The sequence below is a fragment of the Echinops telfairi genome, unplaced genomic scaffold (genome assembly GCF_000313985.2).
Source record: "Echinops telfairi isolate 266 unplaced genomic scaffold, ASM31398v2 ScPeMD7_1;HRSCAF=3_0, whole genome shotgun sequence".
NCBI classification, from domain to species: Eukaryota; Metazoa; Chordata; class Mammalia; order Afrosoricida; family Tenrecidae; genus Echinops; species Echinops telfairi.
The window spans coordinates 9683247-9695687 of NW_022103896.1; the positions used below are offsets into that span (position 1 = coordinate 9683247).

General features: G+C 49.6%; 1 pseudogene; it reads right to left on the reverse strand.

Moving 5' to 3' along the window:
- Positions 1-11293: 11293 nt before the first annotated feature.
- The window catches only part of LOC101647159, a 1896-nt pseudogene continuing 748 nt past the window's right edge, over positions 11294-12441 (reverse strand).

The window sequence follows — 12441 nt, forward strand, 5'->3', positions numbered from 1 at the left end:
ACATTATCGTAACAGATAAACACCATTCCCAAAGGAAGTTATAACCACGGGTTAGGATTTACAACCCATATTTTGGGTGCGCACCATTCAATCTGAAACAGCCAACGTGCCACCTCTAGGGCCCCACGGCCTTGCCTAGCTCAGCCCCGCAGTCTAGAGAAGGCACTGGGAGAAAATCCGAGTTCTTTCAGTAAATGGAGCAACGCGTCGGTACATTTTATATCCCATGTCCAGGGCTTTGCTTCTTCCTCCAGTTTCCTTGTAGTCAGTCAACATCAACCGCACACACACAGGTGAGTCACTGTGCACAGGTGCAGGAATAGCTGCCGCAGCCCTTCCCTCCCCCCGCCCCTCCATCGGGGCACTTCGCCACCCCTTCCACCAAGAGGGTCTCCATTTCCCCACCCCTTTATCTGGATCTGGTGGAGGTCGGGCATGCCCGCTTTCAATGGAGGCCTCAGCAGGTCGTCCCCCGTGGGTTGGTCCCGCTGGAAGCCTGCGGCTGCTGTGGGAACACTCAGGCTAGCCTGCTGGAGGGGGCGGCGGCTGGGGGGCACACACAGAGGCCTAGCCCACCCAGCGGAGTCTGCGTGAGCTGACTGAAAACACAGGAAACAAGCCAGCGCACTCAGCACAACTCTCCTGTTAGGTCCACAGACGAAGCCCCAGTGCCCAAGCCCGCAGCGAGGGCAGGGGGAGCTCCGCGTGGAGGACAGTCACAGCCACAGGAGAGTCTCCTTAGCCAGCGAGGCGCCCTCATCCCGGGGGGACACTCCGTCTCTGCAGAGACTCAGGCGGCTGGCAACCTCTGGCTCTCTTCCTTTGAGGATCTGAACTGCGAATCCTGAGGTCTCTTTCTTGGGGGGACGGGGTAGGGGCGGGGAGACGGGGCTCCCTACTCCTGTCTGTCAGGTTCACAGTCTCAGAAACCCACGGGGCCAGGTCTACCCTGTCCTGTCAGGTCGCAATGAGTCAGCCTAGACTCGATGGCAGCGAGAACGTCTGCCTCTATTCACCAAGACAATCAGAAGTTCACAACCCTCAAGAAAATGTGTGGGTCGGGGCTTTGCAAAGGGGGGACATGGAAGTAAAAGATGACGAACGTTTTCCACGAACTTTTTGAAGTCCCCTCTGGAACCTTGAATTTAAGCAGTAGAGTCTCTTTCCCCCAAAGGCGTGAGTGGCTGGCTCCCTCTTGGCCCCCGGGGACACCTGACCTGAGGTGCGCCCCTGGCTCCGGGTTGCTCCGCGATGCTAAGCTGCACGGTGCCACTAGGGGCTCCTTTGCTTGGCCGTGCAGGAGGAGGCTGGCAGTCCAGGGCGAATGCCTAACATTTCAGAAATTAGCCCCAACTCCTGGCATTCCTGGGAAAGTGATTCTGCGTGTGGCCTGGCTAACATCTGTCGATATCCCAACCCCACAGCACCTTCCTTCTAAACCAAAGCCTCTTTTCCAACTCACAGTCCCTGACAGGCCCAGAGCACCCCTAAATAAGGTAAGCACAGGCTACCTTGTGCTTACTTACTGATCCCTAGAGAACATGTTCTTCACCACATCGTGTGATCACACCCACGTGGACTTGTTCACCATAAATTAGTAAGTCAACACAAGGAGGCTCTTGTTTACCTCACTTGTTGGGTAATCCACCCCTAGCCCTGAAGACCTGTTGACCAAAGGCCCCAGGCACCCCACCCCCACGCCCCTCTGAAAACAGTTGACCCTGATGAGGCCTTGGAACCTCCAGGTGTTCCTGAACTGATCCCAAGTGCAGACTCTGAAGCCTCTTCCTCCCCAAAGACAGCACAGTCACCCGAGCTGTTGCTCCCAGGACCATCCAGTAAAGGGGTTTCTCCTGAGCCATTGTCTTCTACACTAGCTCCCTCATTCAGCCCTGAGAGAGTCGACCCACACAGCTCCATTCTGAGTGGGGGGGGGGGGTGTCAGTGTGGCCACAGTGGGGTCTGGAGAGCAGCGTCAAGGGCCCGGCGTGAACTGAGGCTTTTCAACGTGGTCCTCTGAGGCTGGGTCCCTTAGCCTCCTCCAAAGAGCTGCCAGAGGAAGTCCGTGGCTTGCACTCCTGGCTTCCTGGAAGGTGACCGACAGGAGAAGTGAGCAGGGAAAGAACACATGACACGGGAGACTTATGAGAAGCACTTATGGGACTTATAGCAGGACAGGCAACAAACACTGGGCTATCAAAGACCTTAAGGCAGGCTGTGAGGTGGTCATCCTTGCTCCGCTATCCACTGGTCTACAGTCCCACAGCTGGAAGCTTGGTCTCCTGGATGTAGCCAACCGGAAAGGCAAACTCTTACATCAGGGAGGAGGACTGGCCTGCAGACCCATCAAGACCTGCTAACGGAACACGCCTCACCCAAAGAAGCAATTCCAGCCATTACACTGTGGCTGCTAGGTGCCTTCAAGTTGTTTCTGACTCACAGGGACCCTATATACAGCAGAGTGACACACTGCCTGGCCCTGCACCATCCTCGCGATTGCTCTCATGCTCAAACCCATTGGGGTAGCCACTGTGCCGGTCCATCTTGTTCAAAGGCCCTCCCCTTGTTCACCGCTCCTCTACTCTACCAAGCACGATGTCCTTCTCCAGGGACTGGTCTCTCCTGACCACATGTCCAAAGTCTGTAAGACAAAGTCTCACCATCTTTGCCTCTAAGGAGCACCCTGGCTGGCCTCCTTCCGAGACAGATCTGTTTGTTCTTTTGGCGGCGGTCCGCGGTGCGCGGTGCGGTCGGTATTCTTCACCAGCGCCACAATGCAAAGGCATCTGTTCTTCAGGCTTCCTTAGCCAGTGTTCAACAGTCAGGGGACCAAACAACACATTGCACTGGGTCAATCTTCTGCACAAGACCGCTTGACAGTGTTGAAAATCCAGGAGGTTATTTTGAGGATTAAGGTATGCCTGATCAAGCCATCACTTGAGGGGTGAACTAATTAAATGTTTGACCAGTATGACCCATGATGATGTCATAGATATCCAAATAACTCTTGACCAAAAGAGATTCCCCAACCCTGCTTTACCCAGAGACTGTGGGCTGATGGTGTGCCCTCCCCCAGACTGGCGCAGCCTAATCAACTCTGCTTGTCTCTGACCTTGGATGATGGAGGTCGGAATGAGGTCATTTAGGGGAAGTGTTGTCTGTACTTCCTCAGAACCATCCTACAGGGGATGTAGTTCTGTAGACAGAGATGTGCGTGTGTAAATGGGGGCACCCTCCTCAGGGGTGACACACCCACGTGGCTTCCCTCGTGGAGTCCACACAGCATCCACTATGGTAGGAGTCTCCATTCTTAGAGGCACACAGTTTTCCCAATAAGAATGGTTCTCAAATTGGCATGTGTCTTCAAAGCAGTATGCACGTGGAACCGAACAGTCACCAATGACTTTAAAACAAACACGGGGCTATCAGGAAGTGGGCGGGCCAGCTGGATGGGGTCAGAAAGGAACTACTGAGCAGATCCACCCATGGGGAAGACGGGAAACAGCACCACTGAACCAACCACTTGGATAGAAACTGTGGAATGGGAACCTTCACTGCTGTGCTTAAACAACCACCCAGAACACAGTACAAATACTATCTTTAAAAAGATATCTACATTTAATCTAGTGTGTCCTTTATCCTCATAACCTGTTAATAACATCGATCTTGTCCTCAGTCCCATCTTGTTGGTTGAGCCCATGGAGTGGGCTCCAATTCACAGCAACTGGAAGTACAACAGAAGCAAGCACCCTCTGGTCCTGCTCCCGCCTCACAATTGTTCTTGTCGTGGACCCCATTACCGCAGCCACTGGGTCAGTCCATCCCAGTGACAAGCGTCCTCTTTTTCATTGAACTTCTGCTGGACCAAGCACGATGTCCTTTTCCAGGGACTGGTCTCTCCCGACACCATGCCCAGTGTGTTAGTGGGTACATTAGAGAAACAAACCAACAGAAACTCATGTATAAGAGAGTTTTATATAACGGGTAAGTGCACATCAAGAAAACATTCCAACCCAGTGCTGCCCAAGCCCACTAGTCCAACATTAACCCTTATGTCCGACACCAATCCACAAAGTCCTCCTCCATCTCACAAAACACACACTATGATGCCGACTGCAGGAGGACAGCCGAGTCAGTGAACGTGTAAGCATCTCAGTGCTGGCAGGGGTCTCCACATGGCTGCTCCAGCACCCAGGGCTGCATCGGGGTAGATCCATGCAGCTTCTCCTCAGGGATGTCTTAGCAGGAAGTGAGCCTTGCCAACTGAAGCAGGGAACTGGCTAAGACAGCTGCACCCTGGTCCGAGCATCACAAAGCAAGAGACCCGAGAACTAAAATGGTGAGGCTCACTGAGCGATTTATCCCTCCGCCCTTCAATTAAACCCACATGTGTTTATGGGCCAGGTTGGCACAATAAACTACCTCACCCAGCATCCATGAGGTGAAATCACACCATCCTCACTCCCCAGTAGCACTTTCGGATGAAAGCACTGAAACTGTGCTATTTTTATTTGTCCATTTTCTCCACTAAACTAGGGGCTTGAGGACCAAGACTGAATAGATCCGTGGCTGCTTTCCCAGGAAGTGACAGGAAGTGTAATTGATGATTGCCTGTGGGAAGGTGAGAAGGGGGGCTTACAAAGATGCAGGTGGGAACTTTGGGGGGGGATGAGTACAAGGGGGGCTTCATAAAGTTGGTGGGGAAAATGGAACCAAAAGATGGTAGATTTTTTTCCTTGAACTTAAAAAACAACAATAACAACAAAACCCTTTTTACTCTGCATTTGGTGACGGCCTCCGAGCACGTCACCAGGTTTATCTTGAACCATTCGCACACATTTTGTGTCAACACACCTGCTATAATCCCCTCAGCGTCCCATGACTTGCCCCCCTTCCTCCTTGTGTCTTCCTTCCTGCTTCATTTCAAAACCCCTGCTTTCTGTCCTGAGTCCATGCTGCCCTTTTGACCTTGCAAGCAGGCTTTGGGAACATTGCCTCACACCCTTTGTTCATCATTTTGATTGTGGTGAGAGTTTCACGGGCACAAGAGCAAACACTTGTGAGAACCGCACTTTTGATTGAGTCTTAGGCAATGCCTTGAAATTAGCTTGGGCTCCAGGTGCACGGCTTCACCTTTGCTAATTTGGGGGAGGTGGGAGTATGGAAACCATAAGGAGCCCACTCCTTGTTTATGTGTTGGGTACTGCAGACAGCTAAGGTGCTCTCTGCCTCATGCTCTTTGACATGTCTCCACTCCAAGTCTTTTCACCTTGCCCTTCCACTGCCTAACCTCCTGGTCTCTACAGAGTGCCGGTACTATTGACTGGGCATCTGCTGCTCTGTGCGCTTTCTATCAGCTCTCTCCAAGTCTTGCAACAGCCCTGCAAAGAAGGTATTGGCATCCTACTTATTTTGAGGTAACTGAGGTTTAGTCCTTTGCAGCCACACAGCCAGTAAGGAAAGAGAAGCCTGGATTAGGACCCAGGTCTGCTAAGGGTGGGGAGTCTGTCATGGGTAGGGGCATGCTGGAGACCAGCATCTGCACCAGCATGGGTAGTTGTGGGCCACCGGGCAGGTTATTAAGCTCTCCAAGTCTACAAAATGAAGACCCTATTAATTTCTACCACCTAGGCTTATTCCAAGAATTTAAAGAGAGAAGGCACGTAAGTCTAAGCATTTCTTGGCACACAGAGTAGCTTCAGGAAATGATCAGCTCTTACTACACTGGCAGTGGCCCCATTCAAATATTTAAGACATTTAGTAGCCATTCAGAGAGTCAGCAAAGTTAAAATGAGACTGAACCATTGAGGGCATCTCTCAAGTTCAAGGGTCCTATTTCTTTTCCCAACAAATCCAATTATTTTGTAATGGTTCTTCAGTAGGAAGAGCAGTCCTTTTTCTTGGTCATTGTTCTGCAGCACAAACATATTGGTCTGAGATTTCTCAGCCAATCAGATGAGACAGGGTCAGGCTGCTGGTTCTTTGCAAATCCTGTCTGCGACCGCCTGCCTGGCTCTCTGCTGTCTGCTCCTGCCCAGGACTGGAAATAGCAGCCTTTAGTTAACAGCAAGAGCCAAAAATATCGCATTCCCTCAGCGGAATAATTTAGTCATTTTAGACTAGACACTTCTTTTACTGCCCTTACTCTCCAAAGAAGATTGAATGTAGGTTGCTTTAGTCCTCCTATACCTCTAAAACACCACTCCAGAGATGAAGTCAGTATCGCATACAGAACTCGTGTTTTCAAATTGATGCCTTCAATGTCGATGTGTCGATTGTCTCCATATGAGTTCTAAGGATGTTCTAGGGGGTGGGGAGCGAACGGCAAACAAGTAAGTCAGGGACAACTTTCTTGCTCCCATGGGCTTCTGGTCTAGCAGAGAGACAGAAAGCAAATCAATATCCTTTCAGACCATTGGAGAACTGCAATTATGGCAACAACCCAGAGGACAAATCAGGACGCTCTGCTGAACAGGTTGCTGCTGAAGTAGTTCCTGAAAGACCATGTTCTCGCCTTCCTTCCCTGAGCTGAACTCAGAGGGCTGGGTGTGATGATGGACAGAGACAGTCTCAGGGGAAGAAAGATGCCCAAACAAAATCAGTCTCAGGGGAAGAAAGAGGCTCAAACAAAATCGCAAAGCCAGGCCAGATGTGTGAGGAAGACACAGCAAGTCCAGTTGGATCCACATCATGTCCAGGGTCTTTACAACAGCTGGGAAACTTAAATTAGCACAGTCAGGAGACTCCCTTGCAGCTAGGATCGGGGGTGCAATTCCATTTCCTCCTACTGATGTGCTCACTTGGGACCTTATTTTGACTATGGTGCGAGTTTCATGGGCACGGGATCAAACACTGTGAGTGTTGCACTTTCAGAAGTGAGTTAACAAGGAAGAGAGGAGGCAGGGAGGGTGCGGAGCACCATCTTGCTGGTAGGTCTAGAACAGTGGTTCTCATCCTTCCTAATGCTGTGCCCCTTTAATACAGTTCCTCATGTTGTGGTGACCCCCAACCACCAAATTATTTTCATTGCTACTTCGTAACTATAATTTTGCTACAGTTATGAATCATAATGTAACTGTCTGAAATGCAGGATGTATTTTCATTGGTACAAATTGAGCACAATTAAAGTATAGTGATTAATCACAAAACAATATGTAATTATATATTGTGAAATATTTATGTTTTCCGATGGTCTTAGGTGACCCCTGTGAAAGGGTCATTTGACCCCCAAAGGGGTTGAGACCCACAGGTTCAGAACCGCTGGTCTACAGAGAGAAGCATAACACCGGCATCAAGAGCCAGCACTCTGGCAGCAGCAATTTCCTGATCCCCAGATCAAACCCTCAGTTGGTTGTTGCTGTTGGGTGCCATCGATGAGTCTGTGCAAACCCATGACGACCTTATGTGCAGCAGAAGGAAACACTGCCCGGTCCTGCACCATCCTCACAATTGTTCCTGTGCCCGAGCCCACTCCTCCAGCCACGGTGTCCATCCATCTCCTTGAGGGCCCTCCTCCTTTTCCCTGCCCCTCCACTTGACCAAACATAAAGTCCTTCTCCAGGGACTGGGCTCTTCTAACCAATGTCCAAAGGACGCGAGATGAAGTCTTGTGACCCTTGCCTCTAGGGAGTACTCTAGCTGTACTTCTTTCGGGACAGCTTGGTTTATCTCTTTAGCAGTCCATGGTACTTTCAGTAGTCTTCCCCAGCACCACAACTAAAATGCATCAACTCTTCTATGGTCTTACATATTCAAGGTCAAACCTTCACCTACGTATGAAGCCATTGAAAAGACCATGACTTGGGTCAGGCACACCTTAGTCCTCAAAGTTCCATCCTTGCTCAGAAGAGGTCTTGTGCAGTGGATTTACCTAATGCAACATGTCTTTGGATCTCTTGACGGCTGCTTCCATGAGCACCGATTGTGGATCCAAGCAAGACAAAATCCTTGACAACTTCAACCTTTTCTCCATTTGTCACGATGTTACCCATTGGTCCAGTTGTGAGAATTTGGGTCTTCCTTCCATTGAGAGTGGTAATCCATACATACTCTTTAGCTGCCATCCTTGATCTTCATCAGCAAGTGCTTCAAGTCCCCCTCACTTTCAGCCAGCAAGGTTGTGTCATCTGAAATCCTCCATAGTGAGTGTCATTTTGGAGCCAAGAGTCTGGGAAAGAGACCGATTACTCAGGGTAGCAAGCACATTTGATGCCCCAGGCTGCATCCCTTCAGCCCAACTGGTTTTAGTGGACCTCTGGTGGTCAGTTGTTCACATACTGTGCACATCTCACCATGACATCCCTCTGGTCTCTGCCTAGGGGCTTTCCTCAAAGCCACAGAAGACTGCTCAGCCCAGACAGATGCAGCCTGAAGCGCCAGGGTGGGAACACCTGGACAAACCCTGGACCAACAGGAAGCAGGTGTTAGGACACAATAGGTGCCCAGCCTCTCATGGAGGGAGGAACGGCCATTCTGAGGCACTGTTCTTGGCTTGCCGGAGGATCCAGCCTCAGTTGCCTGAGAAATTTAGCTTTCCCTTCGCCCTTATCTCATTCTGTCCACTTCTTCTGACACCCAATCAACAAGTGTATCCGCAATTGTACCCCACAGCAAATCATTTTCTGCTCTAAGCTACACAAGCAGTTTGCTGGCTGCAATTAGACCCTGCCTGCTACAATGTGCTTCCTACATGCTGAAAAGCACACCCTCACACTGACCTCTCCTACCCCCACCTCACCCTCCACAAGTTTCCTGATACTGGGAGACATAGCTCCCAACACCAATGGAGCTATTTCTCCCCAGCAGATCAAGAAAACATCAACTATGTCTTTATTCTTCTTCCTGGTGTAATACCACATCTTTTGCTAAGCAACTGGTGGGTTCAAACTGCAAACCTTTCGGTGAGCAGTCAATGGCTTTTGTCACTGTATCCCCCAGGCACCTTGGAAGGGGACTTATAGGTCTATTCTGTGGAGCCCACTCATGCTGATTTTTTCCCCCTAGATGTTGCCAAACTCTTTTCAAAAGAGGTTGTAGCAATTTTTAATCTCAGCAGCAGTAGCGGTGTATGAAAGTTTTGGGTTTCTTACAGCCCTCCTAACACTTGATATTTTCAGATTTTTAATACTTGTGCCAAGTTGATGGGTGTGAAATGGTATCTTTTTTTGTTGTTTAATTTGCATCTCTCTGATTACTGATAAGGTTGAACATCTTGTCCTATATTTACACGGCACGCAATAGTCTTCTTTTGTGAATTGCTTATGAATAAATGTTATGCCTTTTTCTATTCAGCTGCCTGTTTTTTATTGACTCATAGAATCTGTACATACATATGCGGGTATGCGGTGTGTCCTGCATGCTAAACTTCTGCTATTACATAAGGCACTGTCTCTTCTTCCAAGGTTCTCTGATGGTGCTGTGTGTTAAGCACTGGGCTGCTAACCCCAAGGTCAGCAGTTCAAACTCATCAGCTGAGCCTTGGGAGAAAAATGAGGCTGTCTGCTCCTATAAAGATCTGTAGTCTTGGACCCCTATCCAGACCTGCTATGAATCCAGTCTTCAGTGACATGCTCATTCAGCATATTTTACCTTTCTCATTAAGGAGTTTAACTTTTAATAAGGTCAAGTTTGCCCAAAGTGTTCATCTAGAATTCCTGATTTTTAAATCTTGCTTAATGTATCTTCTTGACCTGGGGATAGAGTCTGGATTGTTCTATCCCCAAACACTCGTTCTCTTTCCTTAGCACACTGTTGTGTACGACTGCTGAGCGGGGTGTCCTATGGGGTGAGGCCCCTCAAGCCTCCTGCTGGAGTCCTGCAGTTTGTTTCCTTTGTTGATCTAATAGAAACAGAAAATACAGGCAGGAGCCTAGGCCTTAAGGGGTGGTGGAGCCACTAGATAGAGTCTGAGTCCCCAAATCATCCCAGTGTCACTGGCACATGTTTGGATGTTATTGGGTGTCACCAAGTCTACTCCAAGTCCTTGGGACAGGACAGAATGGCCCATACGCTTTCTTGCTGTCATCCTTTTGAAAATGGATTCGCCAGGTCTTTCTCCTGCAGAACCACGAGGTGTGTCTGAACTGTCGCTGAGAACTTAACCCTTGGGCCACCAGGACCTCTTGGTCACTAGATATTGTCATACCTGCGTGTCGTTGATGTATTCCAACTCATGGTGGCCTGTGTGACAGAGCCGAACTGCCCGCTAGGTTTGTGTCATCCTTACAGGTGCAGGAGCAGATCACCAGGTGTTTCTCTTGTGGAATCATTGCGTGGGTTCGAACGGCTGACCTTGGGGTTAGCAGCCCAGCACTTTGCGGTTGTAATGCCAGAGCTTCTGTTGCACCAGGTGTTCAATCAATCTGAGCGAGGTGAACCCTCTGAGCTGAATCCTTTCCTTGTTCAATGGAACCGTCTGCCATCCTCTTTCCCACAAGCTCCAGGAAGACTCATTCTCTTTAAGCATAACGGACACGTCCCATTATCCTTCCCTCAGAGATGTCTCCAGGAAAGGGGACGTGGTCGTTAGAAGGCTAGGCTGCTGCACTGTTTCTTGGATTCTCTCTGTGGAGAATCTCTGATCGTGATTTCTTTCCACTGAAGTTACTCGTGCCCTCTTTTTGTTTTTAAAAAGCTTTGAAGCTGCGTAAGACAAAAGCTTATGGTTTACTTAATGTGGATGTGGCTACAGAACATTCAAATCACACATCTTAGCTCCTGCAGTTTGGGTGCTGCACCTCCTATCAAAGCCCACAAATGGTAGAGTGTTATAGTTAAGTTTTCATGTCAACTTGGCTGGACTGGGATTCATAGTGGTTTGGTAATTAACATCTAGTAATCCCCATGACTGGCCTATCACAATGTAATCATACCCAACCATTGGTAAGCCTCCATAATCAGGGAATATTAGAGTGAAATGAAATGCCCTTATTCAGATTACATCTCTGTGTGCAATTAATAGCCTCAGGGGTATAGCCATCTCCCAAGACAAGTGGACATTGAGGGAACACTAGCATGCTCTTTGCTGCGTCTGGATCCTGCATCTGCCTCTTCAACCTCCGCTTCTTTGGACTTGAGCCAATAGCTTTTGTGATAGGTGGGTTTGTTTGTTTTTTCTGGGTACAGTGTACTTTATTGATGGTACATGACAAGGTCAGGTTCTCTAAGCCCCTCCCCTTCCCTCAGGAATATTCTCAGTGTGTTGGGGGATTGAATTAGGAGCAAAGACTCCCCAGCAGCTGACGGCCTCTCTTCCTCTAGTGCTGTTGCTGGGGCTGGTGGTCCAGGGGGGCTCTTACTCCTTGGAGGCCATGTGGACCATGAGGTCCACCACTCTGTTGCTGTAGCCAAATTCATTGTCATACCAGGAAATGAGCTTGACAAAGTGGTCGTTGAGGGCAATGCCAACCCCAGCATCAAAGGTGGAAGAGTGGGGGTCACTGTTGAAGTCACAGGAGACAACCTGGTCCTCAGTGTAGCCCAGGATGCCCTTTAGGGGACCATCAGCTGCCTGCTTCACCACCTTCTTGATGTCATCGTACTTGGCAGCTTTCTCCAGACAGCAGGTGAGATCCACGACGGACACATTAGGGGTGGGGACACAGAAGGCCATGCCAGTCAGTTTCCCATTCAGCTCCAGAATAACCTTGCCCACAGCCTTGGCCGCACCAGTAGATGTGGGGATGATGTTCTGAGCAGCCCCACGGCCATCACGCCAGAGTTTCCCAGAGGGGCTGTCCACGGTCTTCTGGGTGGCAATGACAGCATGGATTGTGGTCATGAGTCCTTCCATGATGCCAAAATTGTCATGGATGACCTTGGCCAGGGGGGCTAAGCAGCTGGTGGTGCAGGAGGCATTGCTGACAATCTTGAGGGAGTTGTCATACTTCTAGTGGTTCACACCCACCACAAACATGGGGGCATCGGCAGATGGGGCAGATGTGATCACCCTTTTGGCACCGCCCTTCAAGTGAGCCCCAGCCTTCTCTAGGGTAGTGAAGACACCAGTGGACTCCGCAACATACTCAGCACCGGCCTCACCCCACTTGATGTTGGCAGGATCTTGCTCCTGGAAGATGGAGATGGCCTTCCCATTGATGATAAGCTTCCCATTCGCAGCCTTGACAGCGCCATTGAACTTGTTGTGGGTGGAATCATACTGGAACATGTAAACCATGTAGTTCAGATCAATGAAGGGGTCATTGATGGTAACAACATCCACTTTGCCAGACAGGAAAGTGTGGGGTTAAGGGGAAGAGGGAACCCCACAAAACATCACAGGTTCGGTAGGCGCAATTGTACAGCGATAATAAGTAGAGATTATAGTAAAGTCATAGAGAGCATGAGAATTAAAGGATAGAGTCAAATAATGGAGTCAGACGCAATTCATGGTAACATAGCTCACCTCAGCCCGGCTTGATGGTCCTCGTGGAGGGGGCTTAG